The sequence below is a fragment of the Gobius niger genome, assembly GCF_951799975.1.
Source record: "Gobius niger genome assembly, chromosome: 4".
Classification (NCBI taxonomy): domain Eukaryota; kingdom Metazoa; phylum Chordata; class Actinopteri; order Gobiiformes; family Gobiidae; genus Gobius; species Gobius niger.
In genome coordinates, this window is record NC_136855.1 from 32862185 (window position 1) to 32885949 (window position 23765).

Consider the following 23765-nt stretch of genomic DNA (forward strand, 5'->3'; position numbering starts at 1 on the left):
GGACACTTTATTGAGTAACTTTTTGAAAACGAAGTGTGTAAATGACATTAAAAAGCGTAAAAACTGTTTCCAGTAGTCGTCCAGTGGTATTTAAGTTCATGGCATTGGAAATATTGTGTCAAGGGCATTAAAAAGCTTTCTATTTTGACATTTTAAAGAAATTTAAGATTGTTTTTCTTTTGTTTCTTGTCAGATTACATCACAACTAAGACAATACATCAGATTTTCTTGCTCAAACACTCCTTTCAACACTTGCTTTTTTACCCTGGAGTTATCATTCAGGTCACTACTTTTACTTCTACTTCAGTAAAAGCATTTCAAATGAACGGTACTCTTATTTTTGAGGACAAATCGCGCCATATCTACCCATCTCTGACCGAAGCAGCGCAGCCCAGAGCAGAGAAATGCGAAGGAGAAACCGGTTCACACAAATTTAAGTGAAAAAAACAAGGTGCGAGAGGTTGATGACCGGGCACAGTGGGCGACAATGGGTGACAAGAGATTAGAGCCTAAAAAGTCTCCTAAATTACATGAAAAGGAGTTGCTTTAGCCTCTTGGCGGCGATATAAAATAAGTATTAGGGGGATTGCGGCCTCATTTAAAGTTATGAATGGTGCGCCGGAGCTAAAGGTGAAGCTTATTATAGCCCTTGTAATGAAATTTACAAATGTGGCCGAGTTGCTTTTTCCTCCCAGAAAACATAAAGGTGCTACTGTGGAGATTTATATAGAAAGTTATTGCAGAAAACGGGTCTCCGCAAGAGGCTGGACACAGAGGCAGGGATTGCAGAAAATACATACACATTCAGGGAGTGGAAGTAATGTTTTTTGCATAAGGAGGTGCACATAGTCCGTAAATTATTGCATTTTAATTGCAGTTGAGTCAAAAACTGCTGGATTTACTTGAAATAATAGATGATTTTTCTTGCAAACAATGTGTCTTCTTCAAAGGCTGGACTGTTTTTCCACTTGATGGACTTAATAAAGAAGAAGTTGTTTATCCTGTCAAAGTTAAAGGGGAGGTATTATGCAATTCGAGTTTTTAGAGCTTTACAATCTCATCACAAACAAACCTGGACCTGTGTTTCAACCCACTTGCACAGCTTTGAGTAATCTTTGGATCCAAGCTCTCAAAAAAAAAACTCCCAAAATGCTCCTCCTGAGGTCCTACGTATTGAGGAAATGCTCTCTCCTTTGCTAACCTTATCCCTCATCACAAAGTGAAAATGCTTGCCGTAGCATCACTACATATTGATAAAGATGTGTGTGACAAAAAGCAATCTTACAATCTTGACTTCAGGCTGAAAAAGTTTTGCCTAATTCTGTAATACAATGTCCAAGTATGGGATAAGAATCTTGCCCCGGGATACAACAACAGTGTGCAATGCCGGATATCAAATGAAACAGGAAAGAGGCCAGAACTCACCGGCAAAAGCTCTACACGACTATATCTATAAAATACATGAATGACAAACTCGGCTGTACAATGTCGCGCCACGCGCCGCTCACTGAGATAATGTTGGACGTATAAAAGTAAGTTGTTCTTGGCTTGCACTCCAGCGCCGAGTCCATCCTGCGATCATTGATGATTGTCATTCATCATCACTCTCCACCCATTTCCTGTCATCCAGAGCCATCCCACTAATAAAACCGATGTGACAAATGATTTTAGGGCGAGAGGTGAATCTTTAGCCGCTGTTATAAAGCAATGAGACGACGGGCCAATTGACACCGGGGTCTAGGCTCACTCCGGCGCGCGGCGAGATGGGTTTGGTGGAAAAGCAGCGCTGCGGTCGTGAGCGCGGCTCTGTCTATGGGAACTATGTTTTAATCATGTTTGGGAGTCATCTGCTTTTGATTAAGACAAAATATGGTGTGTGACACGGGGATGCGGCCAATTTTGAGACTATGAGGCTTGCATCGGCTGCTGGAATGAATTACCGTTGTAGGAAACTTTATGCAACGTATAAAAATAGCTTAGGAGCCATGCAAATGTTTGACTCCATACATACAATTTGTTTGCCGTGCATGGACGACTTCAGTGATTACTAAGATTTCTAGATGCCAGTAAGTGTCTTACACTTTGTTGGTTAGAAAACGATAGATTTATCCCAAACTATACTCAGTCCAGTAGCTGTGAATGACTTCTGTCCCTTTAAAACCCTCCTTCCTGCGCTCCCAAACAAAATAAATTCACCGGCTCCATGGATGCAGCAACTGTCGTATATCGACGTTAGTATTAGAAGCTTGTTGGTGGTATTTTTGGTAAGGGATGGGTACGCTGAACTATGAAGTGGGAGTTGGTCGAGAGTTTCCTGGTTACACCATTGAATACTTGCATCAGAACAATCCAAGATTAGTCAAACTAAAATGGCCAAGTCCAAGTATGTGTTTGATGAGTAAAACACTGTAAAAAGGACAGGAAAAGCATTTAGGGTGTGGGATTTTCCATGATGGGAATGAAAAATCTGTCGGAAAATGCCCAAAGAGAACATTCCATAGAGATAGCAAGATTTCCAGATAGTTAAATGGTTTAACACAGTCCTCCATTAGTTGGGACAACAGCGCAACTTGATTGAGACAATCTCCTACATCAACTTTTTTTTCCAATCCTGGCAATAAAAAAAAAACAATCGTCAATCTGTACTTAGTTCAACCCCAGAACCTAAGACGCCACACCGCGCTTCGAATTAAAGCAGTAATCAAAGGGAAAAAAGTGTGCTCACTTCTCTTGTTCTCTCTTTCATGGCCACAGCAGAGTGACAGAAGGTTACAACTCGCAGATCTGTCGAGCACAAGTGACCCCCCGGTTTTGGGGACACACATTGCGAGCGGCTGAGCGGGCGAGGAAGGAAGAGCGAGCGAAGTGTGATTTCACTCCCACCCTTCGAGCCTATCAGTGTCATCAGCCACACCATGGATGCAAACGCGCGGAAAAGCTGCGTGTGCTTGTGTGGACTGCAAAAAAAAGATTGAGATTCAGCACGACTTTCCAATCAGAATATGTAGTTTTGTTTTTGAACTCGGGGATTGGCATCTTCTTTGTCACGTCTACATCTACGCAACGTCATCGTACTCGCTCTAAGTAAGCACCAAGTTGAGCAAAGTACCAGAGATTGCTGACTCTTTTCAATATATTTCTTTGCATAGTAAAGGATCGGCCAATGAAGTATCAGAAATTGCATTGAAAATAATTGTTTGGTCTTCACACGTACGGTATACGGTGTACGGATCATGAAAGTCCTCGGAAACATCAAGAAGCCACATAAACATACCTTTAAGCAAATAAAATCGACTTAATCCAAGAAGTTATTTCAACTTGCGTGGACTTTCTTTCGCAGTGTGTTGCTTTCTGCCAATGCTGTTTACCAAAGCCCATCCACAGACCCCACTTGTCTACTCAAGTCTCCCTTATTACTCCGATTGGTGCGCTACATAAGAGATGAATTCTGACGCCAAGAAAACAACTGCGCTTCACCATCACAACCAATAATAACAATAACTATAAAGACAAAGTAAAAAAAAAAAAGAAGAAAGAAGGAGGCGGAAGAGCCTAGCGGGGAGGCGACGCTAAGAACTTGATAAGGTGGGCGTTTTTTGAACATAAAATTGTCGCAAATCGCAGGAGATCTGTGTAAAGGCCTCTGTTTCAGCAGGGGTTGGAGCTCATCTTCTTGACTTTAAAAGAGGTATTAAAGCGAAAAGGTAAAAAAAAAACAAGCACAGCGTCAGGGGAATTGTCTCACGTCGCGCCGATCCCTCTCCTCGGCACACTCAACCTCGGTAATAACGCGGATAAATAATAGATAAATAAGTATTTAGCTCCCACCTTGAACGCCGCCTGTTTAAAGTGGCGCATGAAAGGGATGACAGCGAGCGGATACAGGAGAGAGCTCGCACCAAAGCGCACATGTAAAGTCTGTTTTGCTAATTAAATAAAACGCCAGGTGGGGATGGCTGATTGTTTGCGCATATGCAGAAAAGGGTAAGGGTAAAGGAATAGGAAAAGGAAGCAAGGAAAACATCAAATATTGACAAGGAATTCCATTAAAGAGCCCGCTTTATGCAGTAATCTTACATGTGCAGTTTGTCTGCCACGTCCACGCTCAAAACGCCAGCCCACACTCTGATGTACGTCAGAGAAATCAGCAAAGCCCCTCTTCGACTTTAAGTCCGGACACCTTCACCAAACTTGATCGACGCAGATTAGAATGTTTCTTTGTCCAGATCGTAGAACTAATAGTCGGCTAGTCTACTTTTCAGCACTCGTTGGCCTGCTCAATGTAATTTACGCTATAGCCGTTAGCATTTAGCCATCAAACATCGCAAATGGCAGATGTTTTCAGGTGTTGGTAACCCGCTGACCACATTTAAGGGATGTTAAAGCCTAGTTAGAAATCATTAACGAATGTACAGATCTTTTGAGATTTTACTTAAGACAAGAATTAGCGTATAAAAGTGGCATCTGAGCTAAATGCTAAATCACATTCAGTTAAGTTTCTGCTTTTTGTGGGCTCGGAAACACATCCAATGGCCACTAGACATCATGTTATAATGTGTTGAAGCAGTACTAAATAACTCTTTCCCCCTAGAGGCCATAAATGCAACTGCAGGTGTCGTAGCAAGTTGCGATTTTTTAACATCAATTTTCTGTGAGAGTAAATACTACGCTGACAGAAAAGGCGAAGGGAGAGAGGGATATTGTACATCCACTTACACAACATAAAATATTTTTTTACTCAAACTTGGCTGTAAATGCTGTTTGAGTGGCGCTAGCCCGCAGCTAGTTTTGCCCGTTAGCCTGTTAGCTTCTTCTTCTTCGTGATTCTATTAGTGTGTATTGGTTGCTTCGGTCCGGTGGCAGTCAAGTTGCAATTGTGGTTTTCTGGCCAGAGACACCAGGGGGAGATGAAAGACCACCCAATCATGAAGAAGAAGAAGACGAAGAAGACGAAGACAAAGAAGAAGACGAAGAAGAAGAAGAAGAAGAAGAAGAAGAAGAAGAAGAAGAAGAAGAAGAAGAAGAAGAAGAAGCATCCCATTAACACTTGTATTGCCCCCAGAGGGACTACGGGAAGGATTTATTAAGGTAAACAAGTTACTTAGTACTGCTTTAACTATAGAGAAACCACAGAAATTGTATAAACAGACATGTCATACCTCGCCATACTTTAATATAGGGACTGGCTTCACCATTCACTATTTCAAACAGGTCCGTGAAGTCGTTGGGTAACAGATGTACACGTTTGTAGAAACAAGCTCATACACCCAACATCGTTTCTCTGATTTCAAAGGTTCTTGTAACTAAAGCATGATCTGGAATGTTCCGCAGTGTGGCTTTAACTGACGCTAAGGGGTATAAAGTAGTTGTAAAAGTCTGAATAAAGCACAAAGTAGGACCCTTAAGTTGCAAAATTTTCCGACAGTAAAAGGTCTCTGGCTGTTTATGCGATGTTAGTGATCTCCCTGCCCGAAAAATAAAAAAAAATGTCGGGGCTGTTTTGCTACGCCATGTTTCCAAATAGATGCAAAACACAAAATATATTTACTCTATAAAAACTGAAAAAATAAGAAAAAAAGCTGGCCTGTCTGCGCCCGTATACGGAGACGCGGTCGCAGCCAAGCCGAGCGTTTACAGAAGGCTGTGTGTTTAAATGCCCGGAATGCTCATTTGCCTTTTGGCCTTATGTGTTTACTTTTGCATAAACGGAGAACAGTAATGTGGTATTAAAGGAGGCTCCTCCAGGGGAAAGTTTCTTCAAAATGCAGCCTTTTTCGCTTAAACACTCCCTCCAGTTCGCTATATTAAGAAAGCGCCGTGATTAATGCTGCATAGATTTTTAATGTGTCTTGATTAAAATTAAAGAAAGGAATTAGAGGGGAAAAAATAATTTGCGGTAGGAGACATCCGAGATCCCCCCTCAACCTATTTCTATACCCCCCCACCTTACTCAAAATCCTGCAGACTCAAAACCAGCACTGTACTAAAGCCACATTTTGTAACATTGTGTAAAAACAGTTCAAAACATAACTGCAGCCTGTGATAAAGCAGCATTTTGACATGATCTTCTCATTAATGCAATCACTTACTATAGAGTATGGTAACATTTATGGTAACACCTTCAAGTAAGCATTTGTAAATACTAATATCATTCTTTTTATACATTTGCAAAGCTTTCCTAATAAGTTGTGATCATTTATAAGCACCCAAATACTCAAATTATTACCTTAAATGCTCACACCATGAATGTCATCCCTTTAGAATTATACAGTTCTTTCTGTGGTCGGAGTAGTTTTGAGAAAAGTGTAAAGTTTTGAGCATTCATAGACCAAAACAGAAATGGTAGTTTTTCCTTGATATAATGTACAGAGTAAGTGCTGAACAAGAATATGTGAATAACTTTTGGCAAAACATTTTATCAGATAGAACCTCACAATTCTGAAGGGAAGGCATGTTTAGATCCTGCAGAACATCTAGTTTTCCTAACATCGATGTGCATTGTTGCAATGGCTTATAAATGATTAACTAATGCAAAACAAACTGTTTAATAGTGTGTAGTTACCAAATGTACTACAAAATGTGGTATCATAACACAACGAAGTGAAAACTGAACTGTTAACTTACACATTAAAGGCACAATGTGTAACATTTTGGACTATACTGTTGCCATCAATAGAAATACTCCTAATGACCAGCTCGACACAGGAAACGATATTTCTTTTGTGGGAAATCAAAGAATGGATTTGGATGAGGACCTAAAAAATGTAAATCTCAACATCTGCTGCCTTTAGTCGACATCTCCATGGAAACGAGCTGGAGACGTACCCACTCCCTGTAAAGTTACAGGAGAGGCGCTTGTATTTTAATTTTATAAATTGGGTAAAATACTACACGGTGTGGCTTTAAGGCCCAACAAGCATCTAGAACAGCGGTTTTCACTTAAAATATATCAATTCAAAAATAAAATGGTTGAGCTTTACGCCTCATGAAATATTTGACATCTCGAGTGCCACCAGACCTGGATCAAGATGAAATCAGGACTAAACTGAGTTGAAATCAGACTGAAATGGGGAAAACAAAGTATGTCTAAAGCAAAAAAACACAATGACGCACCACGTGAAGAAGCCCAAGCACAACCACTGATCTTCAAGTGGGAAAAAAAGAAGCAAATAATCACAAAATTCCACATAGCGAGAACTAAAACAAAAAAAACCTGTCACACGACTTCCTCGATCTGCCCGATAATCTGCCCGGGCTCCCCCGCGCCGCCGCGCTGTCAGAGGGAATAAAAAGCTAAAGTGTTCGGGGCGTGCGATTGAGTCTTTAATTCAGCCCGATGTGACATTAAAACGCCTTGCTTGACTTGCACCGCCGGTGACAAATGTACCGGCGGCTAATAGAGGTGCGCAGACAGGCCCGGCATTTGGGTGACTTTTATCAAACCGAATTTCAGGAGGCGACGGCGCGCTCCCGGGATCAGCCGCGGTGGCAGGAGGGAAGCCAGTGGAGATAGTGTTAAGTACATTGTTCCTGAAGTCTATGGCTGCCGTCGTTGGTGCTGTGTCTCTCTATCGCTGTCTCTCTCTCACATCAGTGTAAGGGGAGGTCCCTCGCCCCGGCCTGTCAGCGCTCTAAAGTCATTTATCTATGGGATCACAGTATCTCTCATTCCTCGAGATCGCTTTGAAAGGGAATGTTGGTCAAAGGAAAGCTTTTTTAGCAATAGTAGTGGTGGTAGTTAGGGTGACCACCTCTCTTTGGTCTCACTGCACACACTCACTTTATTCCCCCCTACTCAGATAATAGCCCACTTTTTCAATAAAGTTATAAAGATAGATTTACATAGAGAATGACAAAGCGCTGTTTCCGAGTCATTAATGGATTTGTGCCAGAATGCAGGCCTTGAAATGTCACTGAAAACCATTACAGTCGTTTGAAGTAGGCATTAAATCAACATTTCTTGGTCTTCTATGCCATATATTTATGAAAACTACAAAAAGTATGGTCCAAAGCACTTTCCAACTGCATGTTTTGATGACATTTTTCAGTGTTAAGTTTGTCCATTTAACACAATATCAAAATTTGACTCCATGCCTCGGCTTAATCTAATGTTTTAGAAATGATGAATGCCATTGAAAAGAGCTTAATTTCTCATAAAATGTAGAATATCGTGTCCTGACTTTCTTGATTGCAATATTGCGTGACGTTGTGGGAAAAAAAATATCAAAGGAAACGCTTCGATGCTGTCTTTTCTTTTAAAGTGATAGTCTGTAAGTTTGCAAAGTGAGAGATAGAGTAACATTTGAAAATAAAATAAAACAATCAAACTCGTCCCCTCTTTAAGCAGAAAGCCCTTCTTAGTTTGCAAAATGAGGAGAGCTGGAACAGAGTTTTCAAAAATAAATGCTCAAGCTCCTCCCCCCTCTGTCCTGATTGGACCTGACATGCGGGTTCACAGGAAAAGCTCGTCTCATTGGTCAATGCAGGAGGATACTAGCCTCTGATTAGATGCGTTGATCCGGAAAAGAGGCACTCAACAAAAAATTATATATACTTTTAATTCATTTACACCAAAATGTAAGACAAGGTGGTCGATTTTGCACATTTTATAACGTTTGTAAAACATTTAGACTTCCAGACTATCACTTTAATCTAAGCTTGACTTTCTCATGTCCCACCGCATCACTTGACCTGTCCCACTTTCACTACTATTTGAGGTCAACCCAGTAGCAGCAGTAGCAGCAGTAGTAGTAGTAGCAGAAGTAGCAGTAGTAGTAGTCATAGTATACAGCACTTGCAGGAGCTTGAAGGAACCCCGACCAACTGTTGCGCGCACCGTGACTCGAGACCCTTCCACTCAACCACCCAAAGCTCTCCCCTCAGTGTCGGAAAGTGCGAAATAGCCGCGATGTGGAAAGCTGGAGCGCGGAGTAAGACCTGACAGGGAGGACGTAGGAGGTAGGAGAGAGGAGATAAGGGGATAAGGACCCTCGTGAAGGGCGCTCGGAGCGGCTGGGGCTGCTCAGTGCCGCGGTACTTGAACTCATGTGTAGTGCGCTGAACTGTGGGCCACCTGTAAAGCGCTTTGACACACGATCCACTCCCGGCCACGCGCAAGTGGGAGAAAGCGAACACACACACACACACACACACACACACACCGGAGAGAGGAAGGGAGAGGGAGCGAAGAAACAGTAGCTCAGCGCAGTAAAACCACGAAAGCATTGGTAAAGATTTAACACCCGATAAGAAACGAGACTGACTGCAAAATGGAGGAGGGAACTTCAGCCTGATTCAAATCCCCTCAGAATCGGCTTTACCGGCTTGGGAAAAAACAACTTTGTCCACTTAGAGGAACGCAGAAACATGGTCGAAATGGCATCACGCAAAGGAACAATGCATGTTAGACTGCTTTTAATACATTCCTGTCTTTGGAAGGCACTTTGAATTGACTCTGTGTGGAAAATGCGCTTTACATTACAACATAAGAGGTCAAAAGAATCCCCGGTTAAGCTGAAATGTACCTCACAAGACTTGCCCTTTTCATCATTATATAACATTGTGATTTTAACCTCTTAACCCGCCTTAACCAAGAGCATTTTCTCTGGTTCAGTTTTATCCAAATCTAAAATGTTACAGCCTATAGGCCAGATTTGAAACACAGATTCTGCTAAGAAAGCTAAGACCTGCATAACTGATCGAGAAGGATCTTCATCCTCGCATTTTTGCCGCGTTGTCGTCACTTTTTTGACACTTTTTTCATTGCTTTTTTGGTCCGATTTTTTGTATCTTTCAGTCACTTTTTTGTCTCTTTTTCATCACTTTTTCACCCCTTTTTTTGCCACGTTATAGTCAAATTATTGCCTTTTTTTCATCACTTTTTCCATCCCTTTTTTGTCGCTTTCTTGTCTCTTTTTCATCACTTTTTAAAATCTCTTTTTTGCCTCTTTTACATCACTTTTTTGTTGCTTTCTTGTCTCTTTTATTTCTTTTTCATCACTTTTTTTCCTCTTTTTCATCACTTTCTTGGCTCTTTTTCATCACTTTTTCCATCACTTTTTTGTCTCGTTTCCATTACTTTTTTGCCTCTTTTTTTATAATTTTTTCATCACTTTGTTGCCTCTTTTTCGTCCCTTTTCTCTTGCTCATTTCTGGCTTTTTTCTTGCACATTTTTGTCACATTTTTGGTCCGTTTCATATGGCTTTTTTCATCCTCATCGTCTCATTTCTGCTGCTGCTTTGACACTTTTTCTCAACAAGCTTTTAGATTTGGGTAAAGCCAAACTGGACAAAATGTGCTCAGTTCTGGTTCAGAGGTACCTCTTTCTGAGACGTTTTAAGACAATGAAAAAGCAACAATGTCACCTGGAGCCGGTTCCCACGAGTCAATTTAACAGGGTTGCTCGATTTCTAATTGCAAGAACTAACAGAACTTAAACCACATGGTAAGCAGGTAATGACTGTAATGAGACTCCATGGAAAGTTTTTTGTTGTTGTGTGGATTGGATACTGTACTCCCAATGCGTTTGACCTTTACGGAAATAAGTCACTCATATATAAGAAACCAACAACCTGCGCCGTCCCGCGACCGCTTTTGTCCCATGAAACCACAAGAAGCCACGTTTTCGCACCACCAAAAGTCAAAGAGAGGAGCGACCTGATATTTAATTAAGCTCTTTAAACGGACGCCCTGCTGCCTCGGAATTACCGCGCACAAAGGAAACGCGAGTGCAAACTTTTATGGGTAAAACAGAACTGGGGGAGGACAAGCTATCAACGCGCCGTGCAGGTAAGAGGCACAAAAGAGCAGAGCCAGAATAAAAAAAAAAAAAAAAAAAACGGTGCTGCTCCCTGATCAGCCATTGTCAAAATATTTGCGACAGCGGAATTCCAGCCGGCGAGCGCGAAACGGGCGCACACACACACACAGATGAGGAAAAAAAAAAAAAAAGAGGGGAGCCGTCTTTGCCGCGTAACAAGTACGGGGGAGCAGAGGAGCCTAAATCCCCCCGCGGGCTACAGAATATCCCGCTATTGTAGTCCTGACCTGGCGGGGAATGTACCGCTTTCACACTCACTTCTCATCCCATTTGTAGCAGCGCCGCTGACGTGCCGCCGGGCAATACGAGGCAGGGCAGAGGGGAGGCGGTTCTGCTGGTGCGCGGACACAATATGACGATTAAGTAATGTCTGAAGAGCATTGTTCACCTTCACTGTAGATGAAAAGAAAAAATGTTTTGAGTAATGTTAAGTTTTGTGCCCGGTTTGTCTCATTCAGAAAGAAACCGATCAACTTTTGCCACTTTTCACAGGGTAGTCACATGTTTTGAGATTTTTTTTTTACAAGGAATCGGCTCTTTCTCATCAGTATCGATTGCCAAATTTGGGTCTCAACTTTAACTTTTTGACACATTCACCCCTTTCAAACATATAAGACGTGCATTTATCCACCTCATGTTATTCTCTCCCCCCCCACACACTCACTTCGCTCACCAACACCTTCTCCCTCTGCTGCCAAACCACTCTTTTTTTCCTCCCTCCCTCCATCTCTCTGTTTTTTTTTTTTTTTTTTTGTATTTTTTTGTTCCACGAGGCAAGTTTCATTAAAGATCCAATTATGCAAATCAGGTGCTGGAGAGGCAGTTGAATATGCACTATAATGGCGTACAGTAATCGCCCGACACAATGTACGGCATCCGGGGCTAGATTTACGAGCGCAACAGAACCCCGCAACGCCTCCGTCCTTTTGGTTGAAAACCTCTTGATCATAATTAAAGGTGCGCTCGGTTCGCTCGCCTTCTCCTCCCTCCCCTGTCCCCTCCATCTGCGCTCGCTTCGGCGTACTTCAGCGCTGAGCTTGTTATCGGGGGGGTGGGGAGGGGGCCTGTCCGGCGGAAGTTTGCGAGAGAGGTCGCGGAAGCTAAGAGTGGCCTGTGAGCTCAGAGCGTGTAGGTAGATGTACTCGCCTTACAGGGATATGTATTTACTGGAGTAACTTAAAAGAACATTCTATTGGGAGAAGTGGTAGTGTCTGAATAACTTTTCTGGTAATTATACTTTGGTAACACTTTATAATAACTACACCTTATTTAGCCTTAATAAATAATGAGTGAACACTTAATTCATCATGAACAACTATAATTAACACTTAATAACTACTTAACAGTGAATACGTGAAGTATGTGAAGAACTATTCATTATGAGTTAGGCATTAACCATAGTAGTTATTAAGTGTTAGTCACACTTAACTATTGAATTGTTCATGATTAATGAAGTGTTAATTCATTTATTATTATGTTTTTTTTACTTAGACCTGATTAAAAAAAAATAGTATTTGAGTAAATCTACTAGCAACAGATTTACTCAAATCTACTAGCAACATCAGTGTTAATGTCATCTATTTTGAGGTATTTTCTTTGGAAATATGTTTTTTGTTTACATTGTTTTTATGCTATGTCTGGGAATAAAAACATTAATCCTAATGATGTCAGTGCTCAAGTAGTATTTTCATGTTTCATATTAGTATTTTTGACTTCTACTTGGGGGAAAACAACATTGTTTAATTTTTCGGGACAGTTTAAAGCATAACAAAACGAGTGAACCAGATGAAACATTCAGCAAAACACAGAACCACAACTTCATTTTTTCAAAACTGCATATGTGCTTCAACTTAACCACTAGGGCTGTGTGTTTGTTAAACAGAAGTTTCCCTGCACGGACAAAAGTTTGCACGGACAAGAGTTGTTTGAGTGTTGAGGAACATTTGGCTTTCACATCGAGGAGCTTCATCAGTAACTATCATTTGGCAGCAGGGTGCATTCATTCTCAAACGGGGAGGAGTCTACCTTGCAATCATCCCGCCCATTTTTTTTTTTTTTTAGAGCTACTCTCAACCAATCACAAACCACAAAGAAGTTTCACACTCATCTCCTCACAGCGTCCGCTCACTTGTTGGATCCATGTCAGTTCTAGTGGGACTTAACAAGGGGTCAAGGAAGCCAAAAGCGCACTACAGCGAAGACACATCAGACCGGAAAAAAAAAAGAAAAGAAAAAAAAAAAAGCGCGAGCCTCCCCTCTCATCAGCGGCGGCGGAGGCATTTACCCGCGTCTTAGTTAGCGGAGTGCGTCAGAATGCCAAGCAGTCAACAATTCTCTGCTTCCTAGAGCCGCTGATTGATGTGTGCTCGCCTGTTTGCGTTAAGCTGTTGTCTCCGGAAATGACACGCATCGCAATTCCGACGCGTCAAAGAGAGAACGGAGGAGGGGGGGGGGGGGGGAGAAGCAGGAGGAGAGGCTACTGACAGTGCATCCCGAAAATCTCCAACGCTAACTAACTTCTAAGATAGGAGAGAAGAGATAACACTTGCCGACGCCGAGTGTGGGAGATAAAACACGGAGGATTCCACAGGGTTAAGCTTCTCAAGGCTGAAAGTGGCGGACGGGCAACTCCCACGTGCGCCCACCTGCAGCAGGAAACTTTCCCTAAACTTCTCAAGCAACTCTCCCCTGTTATCTCTCTCCTCTCCTCTTTGACAAATGTGGACACTATTTGCCTAGATTATGGCAACACTTGAGTTTGAAGGCAGTGGGAAAAGGACAGGCATTTGTTGAATGGGGAATACAAGTTAAGGCTGGTTTAAGGGGAGACACTACAGGCAAAACTCATTTTTTTCAGTTTTCAAGTTTTGGGGGTGAATTGGTCTCTGAACATATAAGCTTTCACCTGGAAACAAAAAATATACCTAATCTTCACAATAACATGTTTAAATATTGCTTCAATGTTTCCCCGTAGCTTTATAGAGGACAATGCAATTTCAAGGGCATTTTTCTCTCATTGTGGTGACACTATCTCCACGTCAGTAGCTCCTAAAGACTTCAAATTTCCCAGCCTTGGACTGAACGATATTTTGAAGATTTTTTCAGAGGGATTTTTTTAATACATAATTCCTAGCCTGATTTATTGAGTTTTGAATGTCAAAAAATATGGCGAAAATTCAATTTCTTACACATTTTTCCACTAAAAAAACAGCTTATTTTTAAACTTAACAAGATATACAAAATCCCTCTTTCAAAAAGTCTTGGTAACTAATTTATCAATAAAATAAAACCATACATTTGAATGTAGCTCAAACCGTTTTCAGATTTCGTCGCCGAATAGATGGGAAATTTGGGGCAACACATTGACAGAAAACTTATTGCAATATTTTTTTTTTCTCACATTTATGCCAGTAATCTACAGCAAAAGTTTCAAATTGATTTCTGTAGATTTACATTTTTTCCCTATTCACCTGCAGTGTCTCGAAAGTAAACCTGAATTCTGAGTAGTTGGAAGCTACTAGGGTTGTAAGGTGTGTTACATACAGGGAATGTGCTCGCGCCAACCATTGAATCCAGTGCAAGATCCCATAGAAGCCAAATCTTAGTCTTTGTCTTATAATACTGTAGATAAAATCAGCCAACACTGCAGTTTAGACATCTTCTAACCTGTTCTGTAATGCATGTGATCTTTGGGTTAGACGTTCACCATGTGTTCAATGGTAAATGGTAAATAGACTCAACTTATAAAGCGCTTTTCTACCTTTATCAGGCCCAAAGCGCTTTACAGTAAGGAACCAGTCACCCATTCACACTCTCATTCATACACCAGTGTACGCAGACACTGGAGGCAAGTCGGGTGAAGTGTCTTGCCCAAGGACACAACGACAGTGTGCATTTGCGAGAGCTGGGATTCGAGGATGAATCTTGATTTGAAAACATAAATGAACGTCAACTTCAAAACTTTTTGAGGAAAATCGCAAATACCTTTGATGATAAGAACTACATTGACGGTCCTATATGAGGTGTTAGACATAGGTTTTGTGAAAGAGTCAGACTGAATATCAATGAAACAAAACTCCAGGTCAGTTCATGAAGAAACAACAACATCACACGATCAAAAGTTTGTATGAAATAGATTTAGCATCGGCCCTTCAGTAAAGACAAACAATGCCAGTTTTAGCTACTGTGGACACACATTACTATAACAGACTTCTGACTTTCTTCTCCTCTTGGGAATCGTCCAAGCCCCCCCCCCCAGGCTCCACCACCTGACCCCCCTCGGACATCTCCCCCTCCTTAACCCGTCTCCTCCCCTGCCCCGCGGGCAGACAAACAGACGCTCCCGTGATGGCACCCCGGCCTGAGAACCGGCGAGTCCTGCCCATCCATCAGCAACACGTCTGCGCCACACTCTTTATTCTTAGATCAAACTCACCTCCGCCATCTCTCCTTCTCCCTCTCCAAACCCTCTCACTTGGACACACACAAAAAAATGATAGCTAGAATAAGAGTGCAGACTTTTAAACAGCCGTCCACAAGCTTTTGAGCCTCCGAGACCTCTTTCAAAACGATCGCAGCCTACCTAACTCGATCTAAACTCGAGAAAACAACGCTTTGTCTTTGAACTCGCTCGAGCAGATGTGTGGCTTTGTTAAATACAGGAATCGAATGTCTTTTGGAATATGTTTGTAGGTGTCCAAACTACAGGGCCGCCTGGTTTTATACACAAGAGACGCCGGGACGTTCATTCTCTGCAGAAGAATTCATAACACCGCCTCGCCGATTTGATCATTTCAGTCCGACAATTGCATTTGAGTTCATACAAAAATACAGAAATGAACAGAAATGACTTGTTTTGTTTGCCTAAAGGTGTCAAATCGTATTCGAGAGCAGTGGTTCTCAACCTGGGGTTCGGGAAATTGACGATGTTTCATTTCAAAGGGTCGCTGGATCATTTGCATCATGAGCTTAAACAGGACTTTACACACTGGAAGAATTGCCTTACATAAGAAAATGACTTAAAAGGGCTTGACCTGAGAGTATTGGAGATTTGGAGTATCATAAAAAAATATTTAAAAAATCCAATAGAACAAGCATTCTTTTTCTCGATTTTTGTGTCTGTGTACATTAAAGGCACACTGTGCAACATTTTGGATTCTACTGTTGGCACCTCCTAATGAACAAGATCGACACAGAAAATGCTATTTCTGCTGTAGCTAATCAAATAATGGGACCGAACCTCATATTTGGCTGACTTTAGTCGACCATCTCCATGGAAACGAGCTAGAAACGTCCCCGCTCCCGGTAAAGCTACTCAGATCTTAGGAGAGGTGAGCCGTTTGGTCAATCCTTTTAGTGATTTTTCAATGATAAAACGATCCGTAATAAAACATATGCTTAAATTTTATTCTATGTATTGGGTGAAATGTTACGCGGTGTCGCTTTAAGCTAAGTTTGGCTAATAAACACTTGTTCCTATGACAGTCTTTCTTCAAAATAGTCCAAACCTACCACAAAAAGGACATTTCTAAGCCACTTCTCTTATTTAAGACTCCCATCTGCTTCAAACCCCAGCGTGCCGAGAATAACTGATAAAATTACAACTATAAAACAGGTTGAGAAGCACAGTTTTAAAGCGGTTTTCATCTCCTTTTGTCAATGAGATAATACTTCCTTGCGCACAAAAGACGGCAAAGACCTAAAGAATACTTCATACCCCCTGCTTTAAACACCAACGCAGCGACTCCAAGCTTTGATATTAATTGACAGCGCATTCATTTCTCCCCGTAATGTCCTCCGCATCTCTGTTTGCTTTTTTTTTTTTTTTTTAAATGCCGTTCGATAATGCCGTCAAGTCTTCAAGCACTTTCTTTTCATCTCTAAACTGCAGCACGGCTTTGCTTGCGCTGGTGATTTTCAAAGAGCAAAAACGCATTCCCGGTTAAAGCTAAACGGGCAGTATAGTGGATATCACCATCGTGGCCGTTTACAAATTCATTTTTTCCCCCCCGAATCACACCCTAAAAAGAAAAGAATGAAAAAAAAAAGAGGAAAGATGGGTGGGGGGGCTAATCACGAGCAAAGGGCAGCCGCACTAACTTCATAAAAGTTTAAGGTCAGACATGTCTCTTTCCATTTATCACCACAGCCGCATAAATCAGAATTGCAGCTCCTTATAAAAGCAGGACATTATGCTCGGGGGGTGATACGCAGGAGAGGAGGGGAGGTTTTATCTAATTATATGTTTAAGATGAGAGGGATGAGGACTATTCTTATACGGCGCTCAGGATCAAGTGCACTGTATGGCATGAGAGTTGTCAGCACTCGAAATGAGACGCTTGCAATGGCGTCGCACAAGGTCAATTTTGGGATTAGATTCAAGTTTTTGAAAGGGGGAATCCGAGCAGCACGAGATGAGGAATAAATGGCAATATATACAACAACAACTGAACAGGATATTTTAGCGTGAAAAGGGGATGAAGCCAGGAGTCGAGTGGCCCTGAATAGAAGCTACAGGCAAAACCCCAAGGCCATTGTGTTATTCCATTATTCCATGTATTGTAGTCATTCCATAACTTTTACAGGAGCTTTTTTTTCTGTCTGATGAATTCGAAAAGTTGAAAAGGTTTCCCAGCATGTCGTTTCAACCCATATTATGACATGGCTCTAAGTCTTCGACGCGCTCGCTGTGTTCGCCTCGCGCACTCCACAGTCCCTCCCCGCTCCCCCGGATCACAGGGTCACGGCGCTACAAGTCTCAAACCGAACTAACGCCTGCCTGCTATACAAGCCTCGTTTGCACTCGCCGTGCGCGGACGGACGGGCGGGCGGGCGGGCTTACGGACGGAGGGAGTCCCCGTAGAGCGCAGTGGAAATGAAAGGAGAACCACAGGCTCAATGATAGACCCCCCTCTGGTGTAGTCTCTGCCCAGGAGGTGTAAGAGTGGAGAAGGGGGAGAATAAAAAAATAAGTTAATTACGGGCTAATCAAAGGCCATTTTTTTAAGCCCGTGCCGAACGATTTGGTTTTGGGGAAGCTCTTTGATTCCTTCTTCTATACACATCCTCAAATATCTACTTTCAGTCATCAGTCGGCTTTATTTTCTCTTATTTGTATCTATTTCAAGCAAAGACGTTTTAAGAACAGTTAAAGGCCGTACACCTGGTTTTTCGGTTACAAACAATGAAAAAGAGAGCGAGTCAATTAAAAATGCCAGTGGAGAACTTCTGACACATTTTTAACATCCCAATTCTTAACATGGATGACATCATGGGTGCGTTTCACAACTGGCAGGGTCACTTTTCAGGGTCACCGTCACAGAAAAGCTAGAAAACCAGCGTGCAAGTTCATGAAATTGATACAAATGCTATGTAATTAAACGTACATTGTTTTACAGTACACTGAATTAGGGCAAAACTAATAACAACAAAAATATAGGTATAAGGCCTTAAACAAAATACAGTTTTAAAATAGTATACCAGGTAAATCTTGTGCAACTCACTGCTGCCACTTCATTGCCATAGCACGAGTCTAACTATGATCTTACATATCGAAATAACAATCCAAATGTGCGCAATAGTGTGCCGCAAACCCAACTGTTTTGACACAGCAATTAGTCATCTAAACCTTTCCAAAAACTGACCCACAAAAACCCACTTGTCCAGCCACGCTGCCATCACCAGCACAAGGTATAGAACAGACCAAACTGAGGAAAGGAAAAGGAGGGGGGGGCGGAGAGAGGGAGGGGTGCCTTCACAATGACTGCACATATCAATTAATGGCCGTATGATGAGCAGAGCTGGCCTGATCTGGCCTGCCCACCGCCGCCCGGGTCCCAGCGGAGCGGGGAGCACTGGCCTCCTCACAGGCTGTGCAGCTGGAGCCCGAGCCCCTATAATTACATGAGAGGGTGGTGGCGGTGGTGGTGGTGGTAGTAGCGGAGGGAGGGGGGGGGGATCAGCGGCGAAAACGCAACCAGCCACAGTTCAATCCGCTTGTTTCGATGTATGACGTGCACGTGTGTGTGTGTGTGTGTGTGTGCGTGTGTGTGTGAGAGAGAGACGCCCCACCGAACACACATGTACTCTTTTAGAAACGACGCGAAACTGACAACTTGCCATGCTCTTTCTGTGGATTTTCGATGTATATAATGTGCGCGTGTGTTTTACCGTCGAAATGATGTTTGCGAAAATCGAGTTGTTTCACGTTTCTCCCCAAAAAAACACAAAACAAAAATGAAAAAGTATCCGCATATGAAGCACCAGGCGCTCCTTTGAATATATCTATACCAACGTGTGTGTGTGTGTGTGTGATGCTCCCATTGGAAAACTGATGTATGTTTTTTTTTACATGACAAAACCACCTGTGTATCCAAATAGACAACTTAAGACTATACCCACAATGCAAATAAATATATATAATCCACTTCTATCAATTTAACAATGACCGCTGTGACCACTAAGAACATACAGTCAGCCAGTGTGAACCAATGCGTCGATTTCAGTACATAATGTGCACTTCACTTTCACATCACTTTGAAAATCCAAACCTCCGCTGTAGTTTTGCTCCAAACGCATGCACTGAAACACCCATCTCCAGCATCTCCCCCCATCACAACATGAAAACTAGACGCCACAATGAATTTGCTCGCCTAATACGTCCCACTATTGACGTAGCTGCTGCTTTTCTAACATAGGTTCTTTAGAAAAAACCTCATTCAAATTGACCTCTCCCACTGCCAGGTTACTTTGCCACAAACGTATATACGGGGGGGGGAAAACTATATGATTGCCACACACAGCGCCACAGCGGGATCTTCCTCTCCTCTTTCCAAGCCCAAGCTCATCTCCCTTTGCTTCACGTTGAATTTGTGCGACCGTTTCTAAACGCTTTGGTCTTCATCAGAATAATTGCACCTGTGCTGGAGCTGACAGGGCTTTTCGCTGCGGATTGACGGACAGCGGCGTTTCGAGGAGACCCGCAAACTGACTTGACTTGGTGCCATCCTTTTTTGCGTGCTCCTCTCCTTCTCCTTTCTCTATTCTATTCTGTCATTCTTTGTGTGTGTGTGTGTGTGTGTGTGTGTGTGAGTGTGTGAGTGTGTGTGCGTGTGTGTTTGTGTATGTGAGTGTGTGTGTGTGAGAGAGAGTGTATTGGCGCAGTCAGTCACGGCCCGTGGACCTTTTAGCAACGCTGACACACTCACAGGTGGGAGATCAGCTAATGTCGCCTGGTAGATTGCACTGTTATGGGGAAGGGAGGGGGAAAAAAATAAATATCACAATGTGTTCGCAAATCTGACGCCGCCTTCTGAAGAAATCCATCTCCGCAAAAAAGAAACAAATTCATCTTTTTTGGGTCCGATATTATTTATGATAATGAATATGTTGGGATGCTGTTCTAAAATTTGTTTTGTCGTATTCGAAACCCCAAAACAAGCAGTGTTCACGAAAAGTGAAAAGTGGCCCTAATTACTGTTTCTTAAATTTTTAAAGAAGGCACACACACAATTTAAAAAAAAAGGCCCTGGGAAGGAAAAAAAATAAAAATCACAAAACATATGACTCTGATGAGAAAGAGTCTGGGAACAGTGTTGCTTTCCAAATCCTATCATCGTAAAAGAATGACAACATTTTTCTGCAAGTTGCAGCAGCCTCAGTGCAGGAAAGGGCGCACAGGTCTCGGCTCATGTCTGTGCTGTCAGCTGAGCAAAGGGGACACTGATCTATCGCCATTTCATCTGCAATAAGGCAATAAAAGGAGCGGACACACACAAAAAAAACGCGTTTACGCCCAGACACTGTTTCAGACATAATATCCGCCCTGTGTGCATAGCGTCAAACAATGACAGCAATCTAAAACTATCGCCTATTTATCCGCACAAACGAGCGCACAATGATGGAAAAAGGCAACAATAAATGGATGGGTTTAATAATTCTGGAGAACTTTTCTTCAGAAACGGGCGCTGTGGACAGGAGTTGGGTGCTTTTGGAGGATTCGGGGAGAGATGATGACACGTGTGGCGGCGGCTATAAGTGGCCGAATGAGCCGGGTCAGAGCACCCAGAGGTCAACTCCAAGGAAAAAGAGGTCCTCCCCACCCAAGGCGTGCGTCTCACACACTGGCTGCAAATGGGATTACAAGCCTCGTATCGCTAATGATTCAATACGGGGGGACACGGGCGTGTGTGGGGACGGGTTTATATATATATATTCAAAAACAAGGAATAAAAAAGTCGTGGTGGAAAGGAAAGCGCGCGCCAGGGGAAAACATGTGTCAGGGGTGTAAAGTTTTTTTTTGGAGAGGGTGGTGGTAGGAAATGAACAAGTGCATCGGACTCGTCCCTGACTCTCACAAACACACTCACGGGGGGGAAGTCAAGCTATTATTACGCGCGCCGTCATTTTATATTTCCAGTCTGCTACACTCGTGCCACAAATCACCCTCAACTTTCTTTCCCCCTTCTGTGTCCTTACAAACATTAAAAGTCGCGTTGGGGGGGGAACGAGCAGCGGTTTGACCAGGAAAAGGGGGGAGAAAAAAAAGAAGAAAACACGAGGCTTCTCCGTTCGCGACACGTCCGCTATATGTCTGCATGTCACTCCTCAAAGCGTAATGCAGAGGCAGCTTATTCATAACAGGGGTCGATCATAGCACAAAATGGCAGGTCTCAGCGACTCGTCCTCTCGCCTTCCATCTCACAAGTTGTTGTTTTTTTTGACACATGCGGCTCCCCAAACTTTTACGGTCCTACCTTTAACTCTCAGTAGACTTAATTCTAAAAAAAAAAAAGAAAAAAAAAAAAGTTTTCCAAAAGGCTGAACTCACTTCACTTTCCCCCTCATTCGGCGTGTGTGAGGCGTCCACGCGAGCAGCCCCTGTTTTATGTTTTACGCACGGGGTTAAACAAACGTGTTAATTGCGCCTTGGAATTAAAAAACAAAAAAAAATAAAACGCGTGCCTTCGTAAGGTTGATGCAAAGCGGTCCAGACCTCGGTCTCTCGTCCCCAGCTGCTGCTGCTGCTGCTGCTCATGTTGTAAAAAAAAAAAAAAGTCGTTGTTTTTTGACGCTCGACACACGCTACGGATAATTGCACTGTTATTTTCTAATCATGATTGGGGAGACGCGAAGAGCCCCCGCTGCGATGCTCCTTTCGCGCACAAACAAGACAACAAAACTCACTTTCCACGCGCACTCCCGTCCTGTAAAAATGAAGTGTAAAAAAGAATAACACACATCCAACACTTTCTTCTTACCTTCTTTTTTTCTTTCAAATTGGCGAGGTGCCGGCGGGGTTTAAGTCCTGCGCGTCAAGGCTGCGTCGCGACTAGTGTTCTTTGAATAATGAAGCATGTCCATATGATTTGAGAGGGGATCATATTGTTGCCGGATGACGGGAGGGGGGTGTTGGAAAGTGCGCTTTTTTTTTTACAGTTCGGACCTGTCCACTCCTCGAAACGCTTGTCCCTTTTCACACAACTGCTCCACCATGCAGCCCGCGCATCCACCACTTCTCTCCCACCACCACCACGCTGCTTCTTCTTCTTCTTCTCCTTCTTCCTCTTCTTTACTTCCCCCCTGCCCCTCTCTCTGTGTCGCTAAAAGGTAAACGTTTGCATTGATCCGCCAGGGCACGCATCAGTGGCGACAGCAGCAGCAGCAGCAGAAGAGCCCCCCTTCATCCATTCAGCGCGCACTGCCCCGGTCTGTTACAGCGAACAGGCGAGAGGCACACACACACAAAAAAAAAGAAAAAAAAGAAGCTCCATTGTATAGTGCAAGGGGGAAGAGGAGCGGACTGGCTTTTGGATACACACAGCCCCGGCTCTTGCGGTATTCGCCTCTCTCGGAGTCGCGGGGTAAAACGCAGCAGCGGCAGCAGCAGCAGCTGATGAGCCCCAGCGGTGAACGCGTGGAGTAACCTCTATGTCGCCGCGCTCTCGGGAGGGAAAGGACCTTTTTCTTTTTAAACACCTCTTGTTTGTGTCGGGTTTGTTGACCCCGCAGTGAGCGTAAACTCTCTATCCATGTTTAAGAAAAAAAAAAAAACCGTTGCCCTATGACAGAAGCCATCACCGCACTCTTCGCTTTGGGCACCGCGCGTTTTCACAAATCCCAACCTATATACTTCTCCTTTTTTTTTTTATGCTAAAACAGGGCAGCACACAGTAAAGGCACACTCACAAAAAGTCCCCCCCCCCCCCCCCTTAAAAAAAAAAAAAAAGCTTACCTTTAAAAGTCAACTGTTTGCAAGCGCCGGTCCTTCTTTCTCCGCGTCTTTAGAAAAACTCCAGGATAAATGAGCGGTGCATGCGCGTCCTGAGCGTCAGTCAGCGCTTAAGAGAAGTAATGAGTGATAAAAATGACGCTCATCTATCTGCACTGTAACCTTGTGGCGTATTTAATGTAAATAAGCCCCGTTGTGTTGCCAATCCCCGCGCATACAGACGCACAAGCGCTCCTCGGGGACTCGCTTTTGCCTTTTTTTTCCTTTTTTTTTCCCCCTTCTCTTTTCCCCACACTATGTATTAGCGATTTATTCCTTTGCCTCGGAGCGCGTTATAAAAAAAAAAAGAAGAGAGAATAATTATTTGAGAATGTGATATATCAATAATGCTACACACCTCTCTCTGAAGATTGTTTTGGAGCGAGCGCGCTAAAGGGAGGCAACCTGGAGAGATTGCTTTATAGGTTTTTTTGCGTTATTTCCAGCTGCAAGAAGTTGGCACAACTTTTATGGAGCGTCAAAAAAAAAAAAGAGAGAGATATGGAAGAGTGAGAGGGGGGGGAAAAGGAAGAATTAAAGACGTCCCTCATAGGCCGGACTGAGGGGGGCAACTAAAATACCTCTCGCCGGATGGTTTTGTTATAATATGCTTCTATAGGGGGAGGAAGAGAGTGAATAATGCAATTACAGATTCAGTGTCCCCAGCCTTGACAAAA

General features: G+C 42.9%; 1 protein-coding gene across 7 annotated transcripts in view; it reads right to left on the minus strand.

Moving 5' to 3' along the window:
• znf536 (zinc finger protein 536) overlaps positions 1–23494 on the minus strand; it is a 322643-nt gene extending 299149 nt beyond the window's left edge. For 3 of the 7 annotated variants that reach the window (XM_079554661.1, XM_079554660.1, XM_079554662.1), the window contains exon 1: positions 23053–23493. The gene's annotated coding sequence lies outside the window, so the exon portion shown is untranslated. Of the gene's footprint in view, positions 1–21782; positions 21831–22078; positions 22844–23052 lie in introns of those variants that run through there. The other 4 variants (XM_079554656.1, XM_079554657.1, XM_079554658.1 and 1 more) reach the window with 4 other exon arrangements.
• Between the last annotated feature and the right edge of the window lie 271 nt (positions 23495–23765).